Source organism: Misgurnus anguillicaudatus, chromosome 18 (genome assembly GCF_027580225.2).
Source record: "Misgurnus anguillicaudatus chromosome 18, ASM2758022v2, whole genome shotgun sequence".
In the NCBI taxonomy this organism is placed as follows: Eukaryota; Metazoa; Chordata; class Actinopteri; order Cypriniformes; family Cobitidae; genus Misgurnus; species Misgurnus anguillicaudatus.
In genome coordinates, this window is record NC_073354.2 from 37,648,951 (window position 1) to 37,659,014 (window position 10,064).

The window sequence follows — 10,064 nt, forward strand, 5'->3', positions numbered from 1 at the left end:
CTATAATTGACAGCATGGCAAACAAAAATACACATTTCTTTAATAATAAAATCTATTTTTATCATAAAAGAAATTATTAAACAATGCACTTTCACCAAAACTGCAATAAATGACAGGATCTACCAAATGTGGGACAATGTGCGATGTTACATTAAAACATGATCTGAAACTGTGATATAATGTACCTGTATAATAATAATGGAATAAAAACATTTGTATTCTGCCTTTTAGCTCATAACAACATACAGTATTTCCAGAACATACCAGCAGACCAAGACTGCAGTGTTTTTGTGATATATTTTACTGACAAGATAGCTGAATGCACACTTACAGATCAAAGTGCGTGTGTGTGTGTATGTGCATGTGTTTATCCACTCCACAGTTTAATTGACGGCGTCACAGCCTCTTGACAACAGCGTTCTCTGTTTTCTTCACAACCATTGGATAAAAACCAGGCTTAAAAAAATTTTTTTTTATTTGTGCTCCAAGAAGCATCAAAGTATCGAGAGCGATGTGAGAAATCATACAAAGAAATATGCTTTTTGAATTGCTTGCGGCATTTTAAAATCTTCCACCTGTTGGTTCTTGTGGTGCCCCGTGAAGTCAAACGCACCTGTTTGTGTGAGCGGGGTTGCTACTTTTGACGAAGTGCTGTCAAATATTTTTAAGACATTTTAAAGAACGCATGCATGTTTTCTTAACATGACAATTAAAAACCAACAAATGCATTTCCCTAATATGTGACATGCGTGACACAGGTTCAAAATGCTGTGCAGTACAAGGCAAAGTGGGACGGGTGGTCACCCTACTTTTAAAATAAAGTGCTATTAGGCTCACTGACATTTATGTTAGATGTCCATATATCAGTTTTGAAACTGATTGCTGCTTTGGAATCAGCTTGTAATGGGCTGCATGTGTGATTATAAGACACAAGATTAAACAACTTAGGAAACGCGACATTCCCTGCTAAAAAACCCAGCATAATTCCCATGCTGGTTGGGTGCTGGTTTAGCTTGTGGTCACCAGCATACCAGCACCAAAACACTGGTATTTCCAGCATGGCCGGCGGGTGAACTGATAGAATAATGTCAATGTGTAATTTGCTGTGCGGATGGTCTTTATGTCAAATGGATCACGTTTTCAGAGACAGAATTAAGTTAATGCTGCTGTAGGATAAGAGGTCTGGAGCTGAATGATGGCAAGCATACAGTTGACGATACCCATTGACTTTCATAGTAGGATAAACAAATATATGGAAGTCAATGGGTATCACAACTGTGTGCTCATAGGCGGAAATCCCGGGGGGGGTCGGGGGGGACAGGACCCCCCCTATCTGAGGGTTGTCCCCCCCTAAAATATCATTAAAATATATGTATTGAAAATAATTTAATGATTTATAATACTTAAAATAGTTGTGTTAGAAGTAAAACAATACAAATGCAAACGGAGCAACAACAAAAAACGTTGTAAACATTTGGATTCCCCCCTCCCTTGCCTCACAGTGGTTTGGTCCACTGCCAGCGCCACACAGTAGGGTGGTTGAGAAGTGTACGAAGCCGACGCGTTAATCAGCTATATACCTACAAACCAACGTTTCCCACCACTTGTCAGTTTATCCACATGTGTTTTAAAACTGGTCTATTTGGACATATAAACATGAACATATTTCGTTTTATGAGAACAGAAGCAGATAAACGAACAAGAAAACTTGTTATGCATTCATGCAGAGGTGAGGCAGAGCTGAAAGTAACAAATTACATTTACTCACGTTGCTGTAATTGGGGTTTTTTGTGTGTACTTTTACTTTTTTGAGTAGTTTTTAAAATCTGTACTTTTACTTTTACTTAAGTATGTTTTGTTTAAAGTATTGTAGGCTACTTCGCTACATTTTAAATCATATCCGTTACTGAGTAAAAATAAAACAAAAAAGCAAGAAGCGCCACGGATGATTGATTGATGGGCGGGGGAACGCGCAGAAAGAGCCATGGAGAGGGACGAGACAGGCGCGGGCCCTGGCCGTTGACGCGAAGCGATTGTTTCATTCAAGCTCTTGAATTTCCGACCGGGTTTTTAGCGCTAATTTGCACGACGCGTTTTTACTACATGCGCATCCTTCGAGGTCTAGCAGCTTCGCGTCAAGTCAAACAACTTAAGAACGTCCTCGGGAATGCGCAGGTAATTAGACATTGCAGAGAGAGAGAGAGAGAGAGAGAGAGTGAGAGAGAGAGAGAGAGAGAACGAGAGAGAGCGAGAGAGAGAGAGAGAGAGAGAGAGAGAGAGAGAGAGAGAGAGAGAGAGATTGAAAGACATCGGGTACACAGGTCAGGGAAGCTACAATAAACGTGTAAAGGATAAAAGTATATTTTGGCACTCATCTCATGATATGCTCATTTAAACTAGGTATATAGTTTAATAAAATAATGTATGTTACCAGCAATACATCAATTACAACCTTACTATAGTGATTGTATTTAGTAGCTGCTGACCTCATATTATTTTTGCTTCAAAAGTGCATAATTCACCTGTAAAAATCATTAAATAATTCCATAACTGTTTCTTAGTTATAAAAAAGCTTTTTATGTTATTAACTTTTTGTTATTGCACTTTAATTGTAAAGATGTTCCTACAATAAAAAACAACTAGTTTGAGTCTTTTTTTAACTAAACCTCTCCCCGCTGTAAAAAAAAGTAACTTTTTACTCTGAGTAAAATTAAAATGACTTACTTTTTACTTTTACATGAGTATTTTTAGACCAGTAACTTTACTTTTACTTAAGTAAAATATTATTAAAGTAACTTTACTTGAATATTTTATTACTCTTTCCACCTCTGAATTTATGTGTATTAAAATTACATTTGTGTCCGTTCATAGAGAAAGAGAAACGTTTTCTATCTGTACACATTTCCTTGCAAGTACAATTTTGCCTGTATTATTGGTGTCCCCTTCAAAAATTGTTCTTGAAAAATTTTATGTTTATTGTCCCCCCCAACATTTAGATGAGATTTTCGCCCCTGTGTGTGCTTAACATAATTTATCAAGATACTGTTTTATCTTTTGTGTTTTTCAGAATAAAGAAATTCATACAGGTTTGCAAAAACATGAAGGTGAGTAAATGATGACAGAATTTTCATTTTTGGGTGAACTATCCCTTTAAAGGGGTAGTTTAATGGTATTTAATGCATTCTGTTTTATTAACACTGTTATAGGGTTGTTTCCTCATGCTAAATGTAAAGGCAAAGTGTTACAGAGTATTTCGCCAGGATTCGTACAAGTTTTGGAAAGTTTTTTCGATTGCGGGTCCAGCTGACGTTTCAGGGGTTTCTATACGTATCACTTCTTTATATGGGCACTTTCCCCGGAAAAGCCCGCCCAACCGTCAATCAGCGGGAGACCCTAGAACTTACAAACATCACATCACGCGACAGCTTTGTTTAATTTCAAAACTCAACAATGGCACGACAGATGAAGTGTGTTTTTGGATGTAAGGAGAAGAAATCCAGCCTTATGAAAATAATAGATATAGTTTATTATTCGGGTTAGCAGCGGAGTTTTGCGTGTGTGTTTGATGTGCTGGATTTTCCCAACCGGGTCATGAGTTGCATGCGGTAAGTAAGACTTCTGTCTTATGTTGGAAATAGGCGCGTGTATATTATATAAATGACACGAACATGTAGTGAATCATAAGTTAAACAGTGTTGTAGTGTTGTATGACTCGTGACTCGCTCCTCCCGCGGTAGTAACTCCTCCTTCTTCATTTTTTCATACGTTATCGGAAAGAATCTGTAAAGCTAATCTTTCTTTTATAAATCTGATTAAACTAAAGACTCTTCGGAGATATAAAGGATGTAATACTACTCTATATGTACTCCAGATTAACATCAGAAATGCAGAAACAGCGTCTGTTACGTGAGCTTTAAAGATCAAGTTTGTGTGTTTAAATATTGGCAGTGTTTCTAGTGTTGAACATGATGGCAGTCGTATCTGCTGTTCAGCCGAGAGATTCTGCTTTACAGTATTCACACCATGAGATCCATCGATTTCTGCCCTTCAAACCCAGCTTTTCACTTCAAAATCCTCTGGGTCCGGTTGTGGACCTACTGAGATAAAAGAATGCAAGCGTTTGAGTCTTTTGAGAGGGATTATTTTACTTTACTGCTGGATCCTTTTGAGATCCCTGCAAAATAAAGTTGCATTTCTGTGGCTTATAGTTAATGCCCAGTAGCTATATGCTGGTGTATCATAAAACCTGATACAGCTTTTTATCATGAATAATATATGAATAAATAAAATAAAAACATCAATACCATAGTATTGTAGGGTTACTTTTCCAAAACATAGTGTGGTACTGCCATGGTACATTTTCCAAAACCCCTGCTATATAAAACTCTGTTAGTGTGGTAGAAATAGATTAGAGTAAATACTACGGTTTACCTCGGATAGGCAGTAAACGCTCCATAAAGAAAGCCAAATGGAGATGTGATGTTTAATGGATGTTTGTACTGTGGCAGGGTCGTGCTGTTTAAAAGAGCTTTAACAACTGAAAGCACTTCTTGAATTATTAGCGCTGTAAAATGAAGGCAGTTGAAATGAGTGAATATGTTTTTCTCTGCGGCTGATGGTGTTTGGTCTGACCTGAAGTGACATAGTGGCACATTTACATTTATGCTTTTATCTGTGCGTTCAAGCTCTTTATCTGTGTGTGTTTCTTGGGAATTAAACCCATCACTAACACCACGCTCTACCAGTTCATCTGCAGGTACACAGCCGATCCCAGCAGGACTATCGTGCATCCATGAATGGAGTTTATGCTTCACTTCAAAATCTGGTAGAGGAGGAACAATGAGCGGCTTTTCAACACAGAAGGTAAAGCTTTTTTATTATACTGCCTGAAAAGAAGAAACATTGAACAAAATCTGTGTTTCAGGTTTAAATGAGGTCATGTGTAAACTTTTTCTCTTTTCTAAGCAGTTTGACTTTTACATTGTCTATGATCAGTGTTGGGGGTAACGCATTACAAGTAACATTACGTAATAATATTACTTTTCTAACGTAACAAGTAAAGTAACGCATTACTTTATGTACACACACGTTTTTTTACAGTATGATGCCTTTACCGCAGTTCCATTTTACAGTATAATACCCTTACTGTAACCTAGTTTTAAAAAATATATTTCCTTGAAGAGGAATCGAACCCAGGTTGCCCGTGGAGCGAAATCTTGCCGCCATTAGTGTTTTGAAGTCTTGAGGTCAAATTCAAATCTGACGGTCAAGTATTTATCCATAATCCCTTTCTTGTTTCTATCTACAATTCTCAATCAATTATTTACACTGCTGAAAAACAATTCACATTTTGAAATTTGCTTCACTGCTAAAAGCATAACAAATAAATTGTATTTAATTTCATAGATACATTTTATTTTTCCATTTTATATGCTTTTATAACACTGTTTTATTCAACTACAGTAGCACTATTGCTGTTGTTTTACAGCAGTCTACCGCAAATTTAAAACATACAGTAAATTACTGTAAATTAAATGTTAATACCCATAATGCAATGCATACTGCCGTAATGAACTGGAAAAGAAAATGATGGTATTTTACTGGGCATTTTGTGGTTACTGTAGAAATTACAGTTAAGTCTAACAGTGCATTAATATTTGAATTACTTTTCAGTTTAATTCATTTGAAAAAAAATAACTGAATGTAGTCACATTTGAGGAACAGTTTGAGTCAGAAAATGGAGATGGCAGGCCAGAGCTTGACATTTTTGTGATGGAAATATGCATTTTTCATAAAACTGAAAGAAATCAAGCCTTAGCCAAGTAAAAAAAAGTAACACAAAAGTAACTTAAAAGTAATGCATGTATTACTTTCCATGAAAAGTAACAATTTAATGCATTTAGTTACTTTTTTGGGGAGTAACTTAATATTGTAATGCATTACTTTTAAAAGTAACTTTCCCCAACACTATGATAAAGCATGCAAATAAATCCATTGATTTACAGTGAATGAAGACAAAAGTTGAATCTATCAAGACAGGCAATGACAGAGTAATGTCCATACAACCCCTCACAACACCCTTTTACCATTTTTACATCAACAAACATTCAAATTTTATGAAAAAGAAAAGTAAAATCTAGAGCCCTTTTCACCCAGAGATTACGCAAAATACATGAAAAATGCGTCTGGGATTTGTCTGGGATCTTTCGATTTTTGGTTCATTCAGCCTGCCAACTTTTTTCTGCAATCTTTGAGTGCATTCACACACATACTGTAAAGATAACTTATGGTAGATTTAAATTTATATTATTTACTGGCAAGAGTTTGTTCAAAATGAAATAAATTTTAAATATTAACAAGTCTTTATTTTACAGAATAAAACTATAAAATAACAGCCTCATGCAAAGCATTCTGGGAAATCATCATCAACCTTTTTCTGTTTTTTGCTTCAGATTTTGTTTCCCAGTATGTTTTGCTTGATGCTGTTATTTTAGTTTTATTCTGTAAAGACAAAGACTTGTAAGTGTTTAATGTTCATTTAACTTTGAACAAAATGTTGCCAGTAAATAACATACATTTAAATCTACAGTAAGTTACTGGCAAACAGCTGCAAGTAACACTGTAATTTCTACATAATTTTTTTACGGTGTAGCGTCTGAAGTTTGCTAATTATCCGTTATTTATCTCTTGAGAAACCTGCACACGTGTGCATTATAGTTTATAATAAAATCAAAATGAGCATGTGATGCTCTGTTCTGTCATGCTGGTGAATGATCGCAGCTTCAGCGCTGATAGTGACGAGCTCCATGCGATGACACAAGCATCCCACTACGGCACGCCCTTTACGGCATTGTTTCTGTCTCTTGTTCACACAGAATGCTCTCTGTGAATGTTACAGCAATGTTACTACTGTAGGTCCTCTTTACGGGAGCGATCCCAGAACATTTACGGGTCGTGTTTGTGTTCACACAGAAGCCTCTCTGACAATTTTACAGAAATTTTCTTGGACCAAAATGCTGTGATAATGAGGTTTAGTTCTTGCTGTAATTTAGGTGAGAAACATTGCAGTATGTTGACAGTTCAATAAATAAGAAACACAAACCATTCAGTTTTTTCTTACAGTGCAGGTGCTTTCTTGTCCAAAAATATTCTGCTCTCTGCTTTGTGCTGCTAGTATGTTTTTTACACAGACAGCAGTGAATGTGATTCCCTCAGAAAGGTGTGAGGGACTCTTACAAAACACATCTGAAGAGTTTGGAAAGATACAAATGTTTCAAGCTGAAGAAAACCTCACAGGTTGTCAAGTGAAATCTCTCTGGGATCCGGCTGTGAATGAGAACAGAGAGCGTTCGGGGTGAAGTTGCTGACGTTATGAGATGATTCTCCCTCAACACAACTGTCATTGTGTAAGATATGAAGCCGTATCAATGTTTTATATTTAAACCCCAGGAATCCTACATTCACAAGACACACGATTGTTTAACAGCACATTACAGCTATAACTTTACTTCAACCTTCACAAAGTACTAAATAAAGTTACCAGTGATGCAGTTTACCTGAATCTCTCTAGAGAGTTTTTGTAACTAAAAAACGGCATCACATTGTAGTACAGAAGTGAATTATGGGTTACTGGTTGATTCTGTATCTATCCACAGGTCTGCTTTACCTCATATCACATTTCTTCTAATTCTTTCCTGACTGAAGTACAAAGAGAGAGACGTCAGTCATGAATCTTCTTCAAAATCATATATGAGATGACAGACAGACCCTTGATCATCCAATCACACCGTATCATACAGAAAATACTTAAAAGACAGTATATACTGTACTGCGAATGTTGAGCCTACTTGAGCACACTTTAGTTATGTATACGCGAGTGTCACCGTACGATGCATGTATGCATGTTCTGTTTTTGTAGTTGGCACATGCAGTTTGTAGGCTAGGAGTAGTAGGGGAGAGTGGGGTCACATTGTTCATAACTCCAGCACCAGAGGTTCTATATCAAAAATCAAATAGCAACTTTGTGACGTTGACTTCGATTGCAACTTCAATTTTAGGCAACACAACTTTGTTAGGTATGAATGTAAATAATTCTTATTTTGCACAAAGTAGAGGAGACAATAACGTGTCTTTTGATACTTTAGCTGATGTGCTATGTTGACCTAACCCTGAGATTTAGAGTGTTTTCATATCTGTAGTTCGGTTCATTTGGTCCAGACCAAACGCAAAAAATTATACATTGTGACTTTTTTAACAGTTTTGGTTCCTTTTCACACCACACTGATTGCACTGATCCGCATCAGTTGAAACGAACCAAAATTCTGTCATGTGGTTATATGAACATCACTCATTGGCCACATGTATTTGAACGTATTTCCTAAACTGCTTCTCGATTGGTCAGAATCAATGTGCGCGAAATTCCAACGGAACTCAAAAAGAAGGAAAATACAGCAGACACCATGGACAGATGGCTGTGCGCATTACGTCTCCGTGGTTGTTATACATAGTTTGTATTCAGCAAACCGTTTTTTTCCAGAATGAATCCCGGATGCGGCTTGAAAACAACGTTTTAATGCACTACAAACGGCGAAGACACCAAATTTCTGAGGCTCCGCCCACACCTCCTCGCAACTCCAGGTATGTCTGCGATCTGTCATTGTGCTAATTTTGCTAATAGAAACTGTAAACAAACACTTTCTCATCTGATAATGCACTGACTACGGCAGCTGGTTTAGTCCAAAATGCGCAGTACTTTTGCAGTTACGTCAGTTCGATTTCGGATCGTGTTCTCACCACAAACGAACCGCTCCAGATTTCGTTTGAAATCATACCGAGACCACCTCTTCAAGGTTGTTTGGTCCGCTTTTGGTGCGCACCAGAGTTCGATTGCTGCATTCTCACCTACCCAAACGAACCACACCAATTGAGCAATCAAACTCTGGTACGATTCAACCGAACTAAACAAGGCAGGTGTAAAACGCCCTTAGCCAACATTAGCACACATGTCAGTTTGGGGCAAGTAGTCACATGCTTTTCACACTGGAAATAGTTATCCTGGGTTATCTGTTTCACGTTTCATACTGTTTATACTTAACCAGGGATTATTCCTAAACCCTAAGTCAGGTGTCTGAAACCCTGCTCATACACACCTGTCTGTAATTATCAAGCTGCTTTAGCTGTGCAGTGTTGGTAAAGTTCACTTACTACATGAACTAGTTCAAAGTTTAGTTCACAAATTTTAAAATGAACTAGTTCAGTTCATACTTCATACTTCAAAATTTTCAATTAGTTCACAGTTCCAAAAATGAACTAATTTATAGTTCTTTTTTCCCATATTATTTAAAAAAAATATTGCCATTATAGCCCATATAGAACCACAGACAGCAATTATTTTAAATGCATCAGATTTCATCTTCATATCCAACTTTAAATCCTTATCCAACCAAGGTTTACATTAGCATTGACTGTCTTTTAATTTTTGTGTTTGCTTGCTCATACTTTGAAAGGCTAGTCGGGTGCTTCAAGGGGGCCGCACACAGGGCAAGAAGCGATGCGCGGCGTCGCATGTAGGACAACTCGCAGGTATTGCACACAGCATGTGCACGTTAAATAGTGTGAGCTTAGTCAGAGTCTATTTCAAGATCCAGAATATGCGTTAGCAGCCTATGTTAATCGTTTACAATTTGGGACAAATATATAATGTTATTTAATGTTAAACTATGTGAGTGGCGCGGCAGGGATTTCTGGTGTTGCCAGATTGGATGTTTTTTTTTTTTGCTACACATTAAGGCCTGTTTACAGTGTGTTTTATCCGGGTTTTAGCCTGGAAGACTCTATAGAAATCTGGCACCCTATTGAACAACGTTAAACTGAGAGAGCATGCAATTCACAAGCACCAAAATGAACGAGTTCACAGTTTGTTCATCAGGCAGAAATACAGTACGTTCAGTTCACGTTCGCCCAAAATATGGCACAACACCGCAGCTGTGTTTGATTGGGGTCATAACATTCTAACCCTGCTTCATTTCATTAAACATTTCATAACCCTGGGTTAATTTCAGGGA